Source organism: Chiloscyllium punctatum, chromosome 22 (assembly GCF_047496795.1).
Source record: "Chiloscyllium punctatum isolate Juve2018m chromosome 22, sChiPun1.3, whole genome shotgun sequence".
In the NCBI taxonomy this organism is placed as follows: domain Eukaryota; kingdom Metazoa; phylum Chordata; class Chondrichthyes; order Orectolobiformes; family Hemiscylliidae; genus Chiloscyllium; species Chiloscyllium punctatum.
In genome coordinates this window covers 59,589,882-59,606,581 of record NC_092760.1, presented here as the reverse complement: position 1 = coordinate 59,606,581, position 16,700 = coordinate 59,589,882, and positions in this window count along the sequence as shown.

Below are 16,700 nucleotides of genomic sequence, written 5' to 3'. Positions count from 1 at the left end.
TAGTGAGAGTAGGACTAGAAGGATAGAGCAGGACTAGGAGGATAGAGCAGATGAATACGTGGCTGAGGAGCTAGTACAAGAGGGGCAAGGATTCACATTTTTGGACCATTGGAATCTCCTCACGGGTAGAAATGACCTGTATAAGGGGGAGGGGTTCCACTTGAATTGGAAGGGGACCAAATACTTGTGGGGAGATTTGCTAGTGCTACTCGGGAGACTTTAGATTAATAAGGGGTGGGGGGAGATGGAGGGAGAGGACCAAAGTGATAGTGAGAAAAGGCTGAGGGTGATCCAGAATATAAGGGGAGCATGTCTAATAATCAAGGCAGACAAGAGCTTGGCAGAGTACAAGGTAAGACTGATAAACTGCATTTACTTCAATGCAAGATGCCTAAGGTAAGGCAGGTGAATTTAGGGCATGGTTGGCAGCATGGGACTAGGATATCATAGCTTTTACGTGGCTCAGTGATGGATAGGACTGGCAGCTTAATGTTCCCGGCTATAGATGCTATGGGAAGGATAGAAAGGGAGGCAAGAAAGATGGGAAGTAGCATTTTTGGTTTGGGATAACATTATGGCGGTACTTAGGGAGGATATTCTTGGGAGATTTTCTCTGAATGATGAGCCAATGGGCCAAGGAGTGGCAGATGTAGTTTAATTTAGATACATGTGAGGTGTTGCATTTTGCGAAGGCAAACCAGGGCAGGACTTATACATGTTAAGGGTAGAGCCCTAGGGAGTGTTGTTGAACAAAGAGACCTCGAGGTGCAGGTTCATAGTTCCTTGAAAGTGGAGTCACAAACAAACAGGGTGGCAAAGAAGCCATTTGGCAAGCTTGCCTTCAATGCTCAGTGCATTGAGTGTAGGAGTTGGGAGGTCATGTTGTGGCTGTACAGGACATTGGTGAGGCCATTGGTGAGCCGTACAGCACAGCAACTTATCCAAATGTCTTTTAACTGGAGGGTTTGAGATATCAGGAGAGGCTGAATAGGCTGGAGCTTTCTTACTCTCAAGCACTGAAGGCTGAGGGGTGACCATACAGAGGTTTATAAAATCATGAAACGCATGGATAGGATGAATGGCCAAGGTCTTTTTCTGAGGGTAGAGGAGTCCAAGACGAGAGGTCATAGATTTAAGGTGAAAGGGGAAAGTTTTAAAAAGCTGGTAACTTTTTCCAAGTGGTAACTTTTTCACACAAAGGAACAACCTGACAGAGGAATTGGTGGGGGCAGATCCAATTCCAACATTTAAAAGCCATCTGGATGGGTATATGAATAGGAAGAGTCAAGATTAGAGTGGTGCTGGAAATGCACAGCAGGTCAGGCAGCATCCGAGGTGCAGGAAAATCGACATTTCAGACAGGAGCCCTTCATTAGGAGTTTCCTGCTCCTCGGATGCTGCCTGACCTGCTGTGCATTTCCAGCACCACTCCAATCTTGACTCTAATCTCCAGCATCTGCAGTCCTGCTTCCGCCAAATGAAATAGGAAGAGTTTAGAGGGATATGGGCCAAAAGCTGCAAATGGGACTAGGTCATATTGGGATGTCTGGTCAGAGGGAATGAGTTGGACTGAATGTTTCCATGTGGTATGACTTTATGACTGTATAATTGATACTGTGCTTGGAGTGCAGGAACACCCACACTGTGGTTAGGAAGGGATTTGAGAAATTTGAGCCCAGCAATAGATAAGGAATAGCAATATAGTTCCAAGTTAGGATGGTTTATGGTGTTTCTGCACACAGTTGGCACTTACATCAAAAAAGTGATGACATCATGTTGACCTTGTTTATTTTTGCATCAATTTTGGGGGAAAAAAATGGTAGAGTCAACTGACATCTGGACATGGATAAGTCTTCTTAATGTAGAAAACTTTTTTTTAATGTTTCTAAGTTACATTTTCTTCTAAGAGTACTTTGAATTTGTTCTAATCAAGAGTATTTATCTGCTATTTTTCAAAAAGTCACATCAGCAGCCCCATGTCATAGAGTCATAGAGTCATAGAGATGTACAGCATGAAAACAGACCCTTCAGTCCAACTTGTTCATGCCAACCAGTTATCCCAACGCAATCTAGTCCCACCTGCCAGTACCTGGCCCATATCCCGCCACACCCTTCCTATTCATACACCCATCCAGATGCCTTTTAAATGTTGCAGTTGTACCAGCCTCCACCTCTTCCTCTGGCAGCTCATTCCATACATGGACCACCTTCTGTGTGAAAATGTTGCCCCTTAGGTCTCTTTTATATCTTTCCTCTTTCAGTCTAAACCTATGCCCTCTAGTTCTGGACTCCCTGACTCCAGGGAAAAGACTTTATCTATTTATCCTTTCCATGCTCCTCATGATTCTATAAACCTCTATAAGGTCACCCCTCAGCCTCCGACGCTCCAGGGAAAGCAGCCCCAGCCTGTTCAGCCTCTCCCTATAGCTCAAATCCTCCAACCCTGGCAACGTCCTTGTAAACCTTTTCTGAACCCTTTCTTTTTAAAGAGAAAAGGAGGTTTAGTACTCTGTGTGCTTCAGTACAAGGTCTGCAGTCTTTAGGTTTGCTTGTATTTGCAACTTCAGCTCTTTTATTTTTAAGTAACATATCTTGAAAGAACATGTATTCTAACCAAAAAAAAGAAGTCAGCTCTGTCTTCTTGGTGATCAATGCCTTATCTACAGATCTGAATGAGTGTCTATCCTCACAGAAAACTGATGTCTGAATTCTCTGATGTTCAAAGTTGTTGTCCACAAGGTCTGTAGTTTTACATATACCTGCCACTGAGATATTGGAGTTTTGTTTTAATAGATGGCCACTACTGTGAACCATGATGTGAAGTTTGCCTTCAACAAGTACTTTACCTGATGTGGCAATGCTTAAGTTATCCCTTGTAACCTAATAAATTTGATGTGGATATTTTTGAAGAGTCCATTATTACAGCCAACTACTATAAATTGTACCTGAACTAACAATAAGTTATTATGTTACAACTGAGCATCAGGTTTCAAATTGTATGTTGTGGCTTTGTTTTATTCATTCATTCATAGGACATGGACATTGCTGGCTAGCCAGCATTTATCACCTGTCCCCAGTTGCCCTTGAGAAGGTGGTGAGCTTCCGTCCTGAACTACTGGAGTCCATGTGCTGCAGGTAGAACCACAATGCCAGTGAGTGTGTGTGTGTGTGTGCCAGGATATGACCTAATGACACTGAAGAGAACGGTGATATACCGTACTTCCAAGTCAGGGTGGTGAGTGGCTTGGAGGGGAACTCAAGTGATCCAGAATATGGTTGATCTGAGGATTTTATACTCTCAGGTCCTGTGCAATGAGACAGCAATGATGTCATGAACATGTCTCTCAGAAGTATACTGACAAACTGACTGCAAGACATAATACAACAACAAAACAAAATGAAGAATCAAATTATCTTCCCTTTGTCACATTGCTGTTTGTGGAAATTTGTCAAATGCAAATTATCTGCTGTGTTTCCTGCATTACCACACTGTCTATGCTTAAAAAAAATGATCTCATCGACTAGAAACTAAATTGAGACATCTAGTGGTCATGGAAAGAATTTAGTATTTTTCTGATATGATATTTTTATTCCATGAGACCCTCATTTTATGGATGATTTGAATTATACATATCCTAAACTATTGTGCAATTAACATACGTTTCAGGCTTATAAAACCATAAGGCACAGGAGCAGAAGCAAACATCAGTCTATTGAGTCTGCTCCACCATTCAATAGGATCATGGCTGATCAAACACTCCTCACACTTACCTTCCTGCGTTTTCCCCGTAACCCTTGATTCCCCTACTGATTAAGAATCTATCTATCTCAGCCTTAAATTTACACCAAGGGCTCATTCCCACAGCTATCTGTGGCAAGGAGCTCCAAAGACTCACAACCCTCAGTAAAGAAATTCCTCCTCATCTCAGTTTTGAACTGGTGCCCCTTAATTCTGAGACTATGCCCTCTGAATCTGTGGCCTGACTTCGTAGCCCTTAATACCTTCGCTTATCAAAAAGTGATCTATCACAGATGTAAAATTAACAACTGTCCCACATCCAGTAAAATTTGTGGAAAAGAGTTCCAAGCATCTACCATGCTTTGTGTGTTGATGTGCTTCCTAACGTCTCTCCTGAACATTCTGGCCCTAATTCTCAGACTGTACCACCTAGTTGTAGTATCCCTAACCATTAAAAAGAGTTTATCTTTATCTACTCTATCTCTTTCTGTTAATATCTTGAAGACTGTGATCAGATCACCCTTAAACCTTAAATTCTAGAGAAAGGAAGCAGGCCTAATTTGTATAACCTCTCCTCGTGACCTAACTCCTGAAAACCAGGTATCATTCTTATAAAGCTACACTGTACTCCTCCATCAAATCACCAGCAAACGTCCCCACTTCTGACCTTATGATGGAGTGAAGGTCATTGACGAAACAGCTGAAGATAATTCGGCTTAGGACACAACCCTGAGGAACTGAAGTGCCCTTGTGCTGCAATGGTAATATCCCTACCCCTTGAGCCAGGAAACCAAGATTCAGGTCTCAGACTCTCCTGAGGAATATAATACCATATTTCAGCATGTTAATTAGAAAAGGATACCTGCGGTACTGAGGGCCTTGTGTTGCGAGAGTGTCCCTATTTCTGAGCCAGGAGCCTTGAGTTCAAGTCCCACATGCTCTGGAGGTGTTCAGAATAATATCTATAAACAAGTCGATTGGGAAAATGTTTACCCTGAAGAACTCTGGCAGTCGTCCTGGGAGCTGAAAGGACTGACCTTCAACAGTTTTAACTTTGTGCCGGATATGACTCCAATCAGCAGAGAGTTTTTGTTCCCAAATCCCATTGATTCCAGTTTAGCTAGGGCACCCTGATGCCACACGTGGTCAAATACAGCTTTCGTGTCTTGGGCACTTATTCTCACCTCCCTTCTGGAATTCAACTGCTTTGTCCAGTATTAAACCAAGGCTGTAATGAGATCAGGAGCTGAGTGTAACCTAAACTAAGCATCACTGAGCAGGTTGTTGCTGAGCTTGATAGCACCACTGATGACACCAGCCATCACTTTACTGATTGAGAGCTGACTGATGGGGCGGTAACTGGCAAGGCTGGATTTGTCCTGTTATTTGTTTACAGGGCATAGCTGGGCAATTTTCACATTGTCCAGTAGATGTCAGTGTTGTTGCTGTACCAGAAAAGTTTCATTAGAAGTACAGAGACCCCAGCAATATCCGCGGAATCGTTTTCCACAGTTTCAGTTACCTGCGGTTTCCCCCCGGGCCGAACATACGACAATGGCATCTTCCGGAACCAGGGAACAGGAGGCTGCCAGGAAGGTAAATTTTCCATTGAAATGAATGTGTTTGCTCCTATCCGTGGATTTGGATTTCTGTGGTAGGTCGTGGAATATATCCCCTGGGGGGGGGATACTGTACAACAAATTCTGAAGCATATTTTCAGTACTATTGGGCAGGTGAAGCTGTGGCAGGCGGAATGGTAAGAATGAGGTCAAGTATGCTTTTCCTTCTAGGTTCCTTTACCCACTGCAGCAGACCCAGTCGAGCAGCTATATCCTTTAAAATTCAGAAACAAAAACAGAAATTGATGGAAAAGCTCAGCAAAGCTGGCAGCATCTGTGGAGAGGAATCAGAGATAACCCAAAACATTACTTCTGATTCCTCTCTTGTTTCTGATTTACACTATTGCAGTTCGTTCAGTTTTCCTTTAGAATTGAAGAGTCCTCATGCATCAGCAGAGGGGAGTCAGTACGTGGTAATCATCAGGAGGTTTCCTTGTCCACTGTATCATGAGACTTCATGGGGTCTGGAGTCAATGTTGATGACTCCGAGACAACTCCATCCCAACTGTATGCCAATGTACCAACTTCCAGTGGTTCAGGACTTTAACAGGAATGGCGATGGTGTCTGGGATATTGTCTTTAAGGTATTATTCCATGAGTATGACCTTTTTAAACTACTACTTGACTAATCCATGAGGCAACTCTCCCATTTTTGGTACCAGTCCCATGGTGTTTAGTAAGGTGCATTTGCAACAAGGCTATGTTTGATGTTGATCCTAGAGCCTTCAGTAATATTTCATAGAATCCCTACAGTGTGGAAACAGGCCCTTCAGCCCAGCAAGCCCACACCGACCCTCTGACGTTTATCCCACCCAGACCTAGTCCCCTACTCTATTACTCTACATTTACTCTGACTAATGCACCTAACCCACACATCCCTTAACACTACGGGCAATTTAGCACAGTCAATTCACCTAACCTGCAAATCTTTGGATTGTGGGAGGAAACCCATGCAGACAATGTTCAAACTTCACACAGACTGTCACCCGAGGCTGGAATTGAACTCCGGTCCTTGGCACTGTGAGGCAGCAGTGCTAATCACATGCCGCCCAGATGATCTGTCAAGTTACATTCCTTTCTTAAGACTTTCTAGCAGTTGGTACAACTAAATGGCTTGCTAGGCCATTTCACAAGCCAGTTAAAAGTAGGTCTGGAGTCACATGTAGGTTAGATCAAATAAGGATGACAATTTCCTTTCCTAAAGGGCATTGGTGAACACAATGGGTTTTTACAACAATGTTTTCTTGGTTATCATTGATCTTTTAATTCCAGATTTTTAAATTGCATTCAAATTCCACTATGGTGAGATTCAAAACTGAGAACATTATCTGTATTACTAGTCCAGCGACAATACGCTAGGATACCACTTCCTGGTAGATTTTAATGAGTATCTTGAAGTAGAAAAACAAGGTAGAGAGGCAGAGACATATAGGTTAGTGACTTTGAGAATTTGAGGCTGAGGCACCTTATGGCAAGGTCTTTAAGGTATAATTCCATGAGTATGACCTTTTCTGACCTTACGAGAGGCCATGAAGGAGTTTGAAAAGAAGAATAAGCCATTTTAAATCAAGACATTGCTTGACCAGAAGCCAGTTTAGCTCAGCCAGCTCAGGACTGATAAGCAGAAGAGACTCTGTTGTGAGTTAAGTCAGAATCAGCAGACGTTTTGGTCGAGTCAAAATGAGAAGTTTTCCTCATCTTTACTTGGATTATTTCTCCAAATATCTTAAATATGTAACCTCTTGTTACCAACCTCCCACCATTGGAAACAATTTGGTGTACAAAACAAGCATGATGTAACAGAGACTTTGGAATGTTTTCTTTTTCATTAAAGCTTTGTCAGGGAACAGCTTAGAAAGAAAAATATAGAAACAGCAACAAAATTTCCACTCTAACAATTATTCAGGGGTCAGTTGATTTTGATTCTGAAGGTTATATGATCAAGTCCGATTCCACAGAGTTCAGCACATAATTTAGGTTGATACTTGAGTTCAGTATTGACGAATATCACAATGGTTGAGGGTCAGTACTGAGGAAGTGCTGTATGTGGGAAAGGAAATACAAAGGGAATATTGCACTGTCATAGGTTCAGTCTTCAGGTTGCATGATCTGTATTGGGAGAATGTTGCACTGTTGGAGGGGCAGCACTGTGGGAGGGGCAGCACTGTGGGAGTGCTGCACTATCAGAGGATCAATAAGAAAGGCTAATGCATTATCAGGAATCCAGTCTTTTGGGTGGGACAAGAAGCTGCAACATGGTATAAATAGTCTAACAGAATGCACAGACATTTATATGATAATGCACTTTGGTAGAAAGGATAGGAAAAGGCATTATAGGTTAAATGACACGGTCCTGAAGAATGTACAGGACAAATGGAGCTTTGAATGTGGCAAGAAATCTTGAGAGACAGCACAACATATGAAATCTTGTGATACATAAAGAGAGATATTTGTCACAGAAGTTATGATGAACCTAAACAAAGCGCTGGTTGGGTCTCAACTACAGTACTGCATCTAGTTCTGATCACCACACTTTAGAAAGAATGAGTAGATCCTTGAGAATGTAGACTCATAGAGTCAAAGGGATGTACAGCCCGGAAGCAGAACCTTCGTTTCAACTCTTCCATGCTGACCAGATATCCTATATACATGTAAATATAGTCCCATTTGCCACCATTTGGCCCATATCTGTTTTAAACCCTTCCTCTTCATATACATATCCAGATGCCTTTAAATGTTGCAATTGTACCAGCCTGCACCACTTCCTCTGGTAGCTCATTCCATACTCACACCACCCTCTGTGTGAAAAAGTTGCCCCTTCGGTCCTTTTTATATCTTGTCCCTCGCACCCTGAACCTATTCCCTCTAGTTCTGGACTGCCCCACCCTATCTATGCCCCTCATAATCTTATAAGTCTCTGTAAGATCACCCTTCAGCCTCCAATGCTCCAGGGAAAATAGCCTCAGCCTACTTGGCCTCTCCCTATAGCTCAAACCCTCCAACCCTGTGAACATTCTCGTAAATCTTTTCTGAACCCTTTCAAGTTTCACAATATCCTTCCTATAGGAGGGAAACTAAAATTGCACGCAATATTCCAAATGTGGCCTGACCAATGTCCTGTATAGCCTCAACATGACCTCCCAACTCCTATATTCAATGATCTGTTCAATAAAAGCAAGCATATCAAATGCCTTTCTCACAATCCTATCTACCTGGAACTCCACTTTCAAAGAACTATGAACCTGTACTCCAAGGCCTCTTTGTTCAGCAACACTCCCTCGGACCTTACCATTAAGAGTATAAGTCCTGCCCTGATTTGTCTTTCTAAAATGCAGCACCTCACATTTATCTAAATAAACTCCATCTGCCACTCCTCAGCCCATTGGCCCATCTGATCAAGATCCTGTTGTACTCTGAGGTAACCTTCTTTGTTGTCCACTATACCTCTAATTTTGGTGTCATCTGCAAACTTACTAACTATACCTCCTCTGCTCACATCCAAATCATTTACATAAATGATGAAAAGCTGTGGACCCAGCACCAATCCTTGTGGCACATCACTAGTTAACATAGGACAGAGTTTTATCAAAACGATTCAGAGGTGTAAGAAATTTTAGCTAATACGTTAAGTTGGAAAAGCTGGAATTGTTGTCTTTGATCTAAAAAAGATTGATGGGAATACACAAAATTATGATAGCCCTAAATAAGATAGAGAAAGAAGGCTGTCACATTATGTTATGATCAAACAACTATAGAACACAAGTTTAAGGTTTTGGGGAAGAAATGCAAAGGAAAAGAGGGGATGAACCTTTTTATTGAAGAAATTTTAACAACCTGGAACTCACTGAATACAAGGAAGGCGAAAGTAGGTTGTGATTTCAAAAGAAAATTGCGGGGGAATATCAGGGGTTATGGTAATATGATTTAACTGGGAAGAGTGTGCCAGTAATCATACCTCACATTAGCTCAAGTCTTCCAAATGTGTAAAATTCCAATGAGATCACCAAAGTGACCAATTTGCCTGTTTGATTATTGAATTCATGTAAAACTCTGATATCTCACTTTTTAGATTAGAATCAATCTAAACATCATGGCATAGACAGAGAACACAGGGGGCTAACACCTTCAACATACTGTCTAGCTAATACCAATTATTACAGCTAAACTGAGAATGCAACTTTTAAAAAAAGGTTTTGTGATTTAAACATGAAAGAAGTGAAACTATCATGGTATTCGAACAGATGAAAGACTCAACAGACAATCAAGGTATTTTTCAATGTATAATTTCAGTTACAGCACACTGTAATTTTTTGCTATAAATTCTGTGCCTTACAATTGTGTCCTCCACAACCACCTGATGAAGGAGCGTCACTCCGAAAGCTAGTGTGCTTCCAATTAAACCTGTTGGACTATAACCTGGTGTTGTGTGATTTTTAACTTAATTTTCACGTTGTAATATTCTCCTGGTATTTGTTACACAGCAATCAACATCAATTTCAGCTTATAGTTCTAAAGAAAAAAAGAAAAATATATCTCTTACCAGTCACTGGGAAAAAAAGAAAGAAAATGGGACTGACTATGTTACTCCTGAACATAACCAAGGAGTTAATGGAGTGAATGGCCATTTTCGGCACTGTGATGACTCAATAACTGTTTAACTCTGATTTGTGCTGCATTCCCTGTACACTGTACTGGGAATTCTAAGTTAGATTAAGTTTAAATCCTTAAAGTGAACTTGAACCCATGACTCTCTGAACCAGGATAAGAGTGCTATCCATTTGGTCTCATTAACACCTTGTTACAGCAGCTCTTAAATCAAAAACTTGTTCATAATTATTGGGTTTAGAATTTCATTCCACACAGTGAACCTACTTACTGCCAAAGATCCCTTTAACAGGTAGGAAACAGCTATAATAACTAGTAATTAAAAGCATGGAGATTGATCTGACAAACAGAAAACATTTTAGTTTTGTAAAGACTTTTTGGGAGAACAAGGCAATTGATGTGAGTTGGGTTGAAGAGCGATTGCCAAGAAATATTGTGCTTTTGCCGTTTCTTCAACATTCGATTGGAGATTCATAGTTAGACAAACCTTTTCTCAACTTGGCTGTGACTCTACTTCACTTATCTGTCTTCCACAGGTTAGTATTTGCCTTTTCAACAATTAATTTGCCAACATGATAAACTATTAACTGGGAGGTCCTCCACAGTCCTCTATCACCTCCAAAGACAGAAAGGATCACATTGCTAGGCAAATATATAAAGTATAAATTATCAGATCAGATTTATTTCTACAGAAAGAGTACAAAAAACCCTCTTAAATACATCAAAATACACTGACAATCAAAGTTAATAGCTTAATTTAAACAATGAAAAGCAAAATAAAATTGGCATTTTCTAAGGATTTTTTTTAATTCATAGAGTCTGGTCATAAATTACATGGGCACAATTCTCTACTAGATTAGTAGATTTTATTAGCAGAAATTCTTCAGGAGGAGAAATTATCCAGAGTTGCTGAGAAGATCTTTACATTATATCAATCTCCTTCCTTTTACTCAGACGTGTAAAATAAGTTTAACAAGAAGATTCAATTGACATCAAATTAACAATGTAACATTGTGCCAAAACTATATAATATTATCAAATTATTTTCTTAGTGACTCAGTCATTATGGAAGACAAGATTTGCTTGCAAAATGGCTGTCATGTAGTAGACATCACGTGCAGGTCTGATCTCTAGTCATCAAGGAGAGAAAACAACAACTATTTGTATTTCCTTATCATTTTTAACTTTGTCACACATACCATGATTCTTCAAAGATATTACATCATGAAAGGAAATGTAGATGTTAAGGAGCATCTTAAAGGAAGAAAGGCAGAGAGATTTATGAAGACACTGCTGCCACATAATGAATATGAAAATCGAGAACGTGCATGAAATCAGAATTCTCATAAGCTGTGTTATAACTTTGGCTTTGTTCCAGGAGGAAATTAACTATTCTATATTCTTCTAATTTGTCTCTTGGCAGAAGTAAACAATACAGTTGGATTAACAGTAATGAGTGGTTATAAACTATAGTGATAAATTAGCAGTTCTAGCTTTGTTTTTTTGTAGGGTCATAGAGATGTACAGCATGGAAACAGACCCTTCGGTCCAACCTGTCCATGCCGACCAGATATCCCAACCCAATCTAGTCCCACCTGCCAGCATCTGGCCCATATCCTTCCAAACTCTTCCTATTCATATACCCATCCAAATGCCTCTTAAATGTTGCAATTGTACCAGCCTGCACCACTTCCTCTGGCAGCTTATTGCATACACGTACCACCCTCTGTGTGAAAAAGTTGCCCCTTAGGTGTCTTTTATATCTTTCCCCGCTCACCCTAAACTTATGCCGTCTAGTTCTGGACTCCCCAACTTCAGGGAAAAGACTTTGTCTATTTACCCTATCCATGTCCCTCATAATTTTCTAAACATCTATAAGGTCATCCCTCAGCCTTCAACACTCCAGGGAAAACAGCTCCAGCCTGTTCAGTCTCTCCCTATAGCTCAAATCCTCTAATCCTGGCAACATCCTTATAAATCTTTTCTGAAACTTTTCAAGTTTCACAACATCTTTCCTCTAGGAAGGAGACCAGAATTGCACGCAATATTTCAACCAATGTCCTGTACAGCCGCAACATGACCTCCCAAAACCTGTACTCAATACTCTGACCAATAAAGGAAAGTATACCAAATGCCTTCTTCACTATCCTATTTACCTGTGACTCCACTTTCAAGGAGCTATGAACCTGCACTCCAAGGTCTCTTTGATCAGCAACACTCCCTAAGACCTTACCATTAAGTGTATACATCCTGCTAAGATTTGCTTTCCCAAAATGCAGCACCTCGCATTTATCTGAATTAAACTCCATCTGCCACTTCTCAGCCCATTGGCCCATTTGCCCCAGATCCTGTTGTAATCTGAGGTAACCCTCTTCGCTATTCATATCTCCCCCATTTTCTGTGGCTCTGCACAAAGGCCGCCTTGCTGATCTGTGAGAGGCCCTATTCTCTCCCTAGTTACCCTTTTGTCCTTAACATATTTGTAAAAACCCTTTGGATTCTCCTTAATTCTATTTGCCAAAGCTATCACATGTCCCCTTTTTGCCCTCCTGATTTCCCTCTTAAGTATATTCCTACTGCCTTTATACTCTTCTCAGGATTCATTCGATCTATCCTGTCTATACCTTACATATGCTTCCTTCTTTTTCTTAACCAAACTCTCAATTTCTTTAATCATCCAGCATTCCCTATACCTACCAGTCTTTCCTTTCACCCTAACAGGAATGTACTTTCTCTGGATTCTTGTTACCTCATTTCTGAAGGCTTCCCATTTTCCAACCATCCCTTTACCTGCGAATGTCTGCCCCCAGTCAGCTTTCAAAAGTTCTTGCCTAATACTGTCAAAATTGGCCTTTCTCCAATTTAGAACTTCAACTTTTAGATCTGGTCTATCCTTTTCCATCACTATTTTAAATATAATAGAACTAGGGTAGCTGGCCCCAAAGTGCTCCCCCACTGACACCTCATCACCTGCCCTGCCTTATTTCCCAAGAATAGGTCAAGTTTTGCACCTTCTCTAGTAGGTACATCCACATACTGAATCAGAAAACTTTCTTGTACACACTTAACAAATTCCTTTCCATCTAAACCTGTAACACTATGGCAGTGTTAAAATCCCCTACCGTAATCACCCTATGATTCTTACAGATAGCTGAGATCTCCATACAAATTTGTTTCTCAATTTCCCTCTGACTATTAAGAGGTCTGTAATACAGTCCCAATAAGCTGATCATCCCTTTCTTATTTCTCAGTTCCACCCAAATTTTTGTTTTGGTTTAAAATACAAAATCCAGTGGAATAGTTCCTTCAGTTAATCATGGGTGCTCAAATTTCTCTTCAAACATTAAGAGTCACTAATAGGATGACATCACTTGTATATGGTGGGCAGGCTTTGGGAAGTCAGGAATTCTAGAATTGCCAAAAGGCTTCCAGCCTCTGACCTGGTCTTGTAACACAATGTTTATATGGCTGGTACATTCAGTTTCTGATCAATGTAAACTTCAGGATATTGATGGCGAATGCCATTGAATATCAAGGGAGGTGGTTAGATTTTCTCTTCTTGGGTAAGGTAATTGTCTGGTTCTTCTGTGGTACAAATGTTATGTGCCACTAATCAAACTAAGCCTAATTGTCTGAAGTAAAAGGTTGAAGAAACTCAACAGGTCTGGCAGCCTATGTGGAGTGAGGAACAAAATTAATGTGTTGAGTCCGATGTGACTCTCCTGCAGAACTTGCCTGATTATCTATTGTCCAGGTCTTGCTGCTTGTGAGCACAGGCTGCTTAGTTATCTAAGGAGTTTCAAATGGAATTGAAAACTGTCAAATAATCAGTGAATGTTCCTAATTCTGACCATGTATTAAAAGGAATTCTAATCCCATTTACCAGCAGTTGGCCCATGGCCTTGTAATTGTATGCATTCCGATTGCTCATCTACATACTTCTCAAATGTCTTGATGGCTCCCACCTCTCTCACTCATTTAGGCAGTGGCCTCCAGATACTAACCACCCATGTGTTAAAATATTCTTCCTCAAATCTCCTCTAAGCTTCCTGCTTCTTAATTTATAACTGCTCCACCCCAATTGTTGACCCCTCTACAAAGGGGAAATGTTTCTCCTTGTGTGTGCTCCTGGTAGTTTCGTACAAATCAGCCAGCTCCCCCCTCAGCCTTCTCTCTTCTAAGGAAAATAACCCTATCATATCTCGTCTGTCTTCATAGTAGAATTGCTCCAGGCCAGACAACATCCGGGTGAATCTTCTCTGCACCTTTTCCAGTGTAATCGCATACCTCCAATAGTGCGGCAACCAGAACCATGCATGTACTCTAGCCATGATCCAACTTATGTTAAGTACAGCTCCATCATAACTTCCTGCTTTTGTATTCAATGCCTTGATTAATAAGGGCAAGCAACCCATTGACTTCTTAATTCCCTTATCCATGGGCATGCACACCAAGGTCCCTTTGGTCCTTTATACTTCCTAGGGTCCCTAGCATTAATTGCAATATTTAAAAGGCATTTGGATGGGTATATGAATAGGAAGGGTTTGGAAGGATATGGGCTGGGTGCTGGCAGGTGGGACAAGATTGGGTTGGGATATCTGGTCGGATATGGGTAGGACTGAAGAGTCTGTTTCCATGCTTTACATCTCCATGACTCTATTCAACAAATATAGTACTCCCTTGCTTTGTTAGATAACCTCAATGAATCAGCCCACATTTTTCAGGAATAAATTCCATTTGCCATTGTTCAACCCATTTAACCAGCCTTTCCATATCATCCTATAATCTGAGGCTTTCTTCCTAGCTATTTACTACATCATCAATTTTTGTGTTACTTGCAAACTTTGCTGATCATACCAGCTATATCCTGAGGGACAGGATGTACATGTATTTGGTAAGGCAAGGACTGATTAGGGATAGTCAACATGGTTTTGTGTGTGGGAAATCATGTCTCACATGATTTAATTTTTTGAAGAAGTAACAAAGAAGATTGATGAAGGCAGAGCAGTGGATGTGATCGATATGGACTTCAGTAAGGTATTCAACAAGGTTCCCCATGGGAGACTGGTTAGCAAGGTGAGATCACATGGAATAACTGGAAAACTAACCATTCGGATACAGAACTGGCTCGAAGGTAGAAGACAGAGGGTGGTGGTGGAAGGTTGCTTTTCAGACTGGATTCCTGTGACCAGCAGTGTGTCACAAGGATTCATGCTGGGTCCACTGCTTTTCATCATTTATATAAGTGATTTGGATGTGAACATAGGAGATATAGTTAGTAAGTTTGCAGAGGACACAAAAATTGAAGGTGTAGTGGACAGCGAAGAAGGATACCTCAGATTACAACAGGATCTTGATCAGATGGGGCAAAGGGCCAAAGAGAGTCAGATGAAGTTTAATTCAGATAAATATGAGGTGCTGCATTTTGGAAAGGCAAATCTTAGCAGGACTTATACACTTAATAGTAAGGTCATGGGGAGTGTTGCTGAACAAAGCGACCTTGGAGTGCAGGTTCATAGCTCATTGAAAGTGGAGTTGCAGGTAGATAGGGTAGTGAAAAAGGCATTTGGTATGCTTTCCTTTATTAGTCAGTGCATTGAGAATTGGAATTGGGAAGTCATGTTGCGGCTGTACGAACATTGATTAGGCTGCTTTTGGAATAGTGCATTCAATTCTGGTCTCCCTGCTATTGGAAGGATGTTGTGAAACTTGAAAGGGTTCAGAAAAGATTTACAAGGATGTTGCCAGGGTTGGAAGATTTGACCTTTCGGGAGAGGCTGGAGCACTGGAGGTTAAGGGGCAACCTTATTGAGGTTTATCAAATCATGAAGGACATGGATAGGATAAATAGACAAGGTCTTTTTTCCCTGGATGGGAGTGTCCAAAACTAGAGAGCATAGGTTTAAGGTGAGTGAGGAAATATTTAAAAGGGATCTAAGGGATAACTTTTTCACGCAGAGGGTGGTGCATGTATGGAATGAGCTGCCAGAGGAAGTGGTGGAGGCTGGTACAATTACAACATTTAAAAGGCATCTGGGTGGGTATATGAATATGAAGGCTTAAGAGGGATATCGGCCAAATGTTGGCAAAGTGGACTAGATTAACTTAGTATATCTGGTTGGCATGGACCAGTTGGACTGAAGGTAAAAACAATGACTGCAGATGCTGGAAACCAGATTCTGGATTAGTGGTGCTGGAAGAGCACAGCAGTTCAGGCAGCATCCAAGTAGCTTCGAAATCTACTTGGATGCTGCCTGAACTGCTGTGCTCTTCCAGCACCACTAATCCAGTTGGACTGAAGGGTCTGTTTTATGTATCTCTATGACTTGATGAACCCCTCACTGAACTCTGTGGTATGCCAATGGACACAGACCGCTAGATGGTTGGGCTCAAGTCATTACCTTTGCAGTGATGTTCTGGGGCTGAGGTGATTGAGCTCCAACACGTGCAGTTGCTTTCCTTTGCACCAGGTAAGACTCTAACTAGTGGATCTTTCTCCAGAAACGTATGCTTCTCTTCCACTTCAATTTAATTAAAGCTCTTTGATGCCAGGCTCAGATGAAAGCTGCCTTACTCTTTGGGACAAGTGTCTTGGTGAAGTACGTAACGATGTAGAGTAATGGGGAATGGGTTTGGGTGGGATACTCTTTGGAGAGTCAGTGTGGACTTGTTGGGCTGAAGGGCCTGTTTCTACACTGTAGAGATTCTATGATTCTATAAAGCTGGTGGGTAAATTA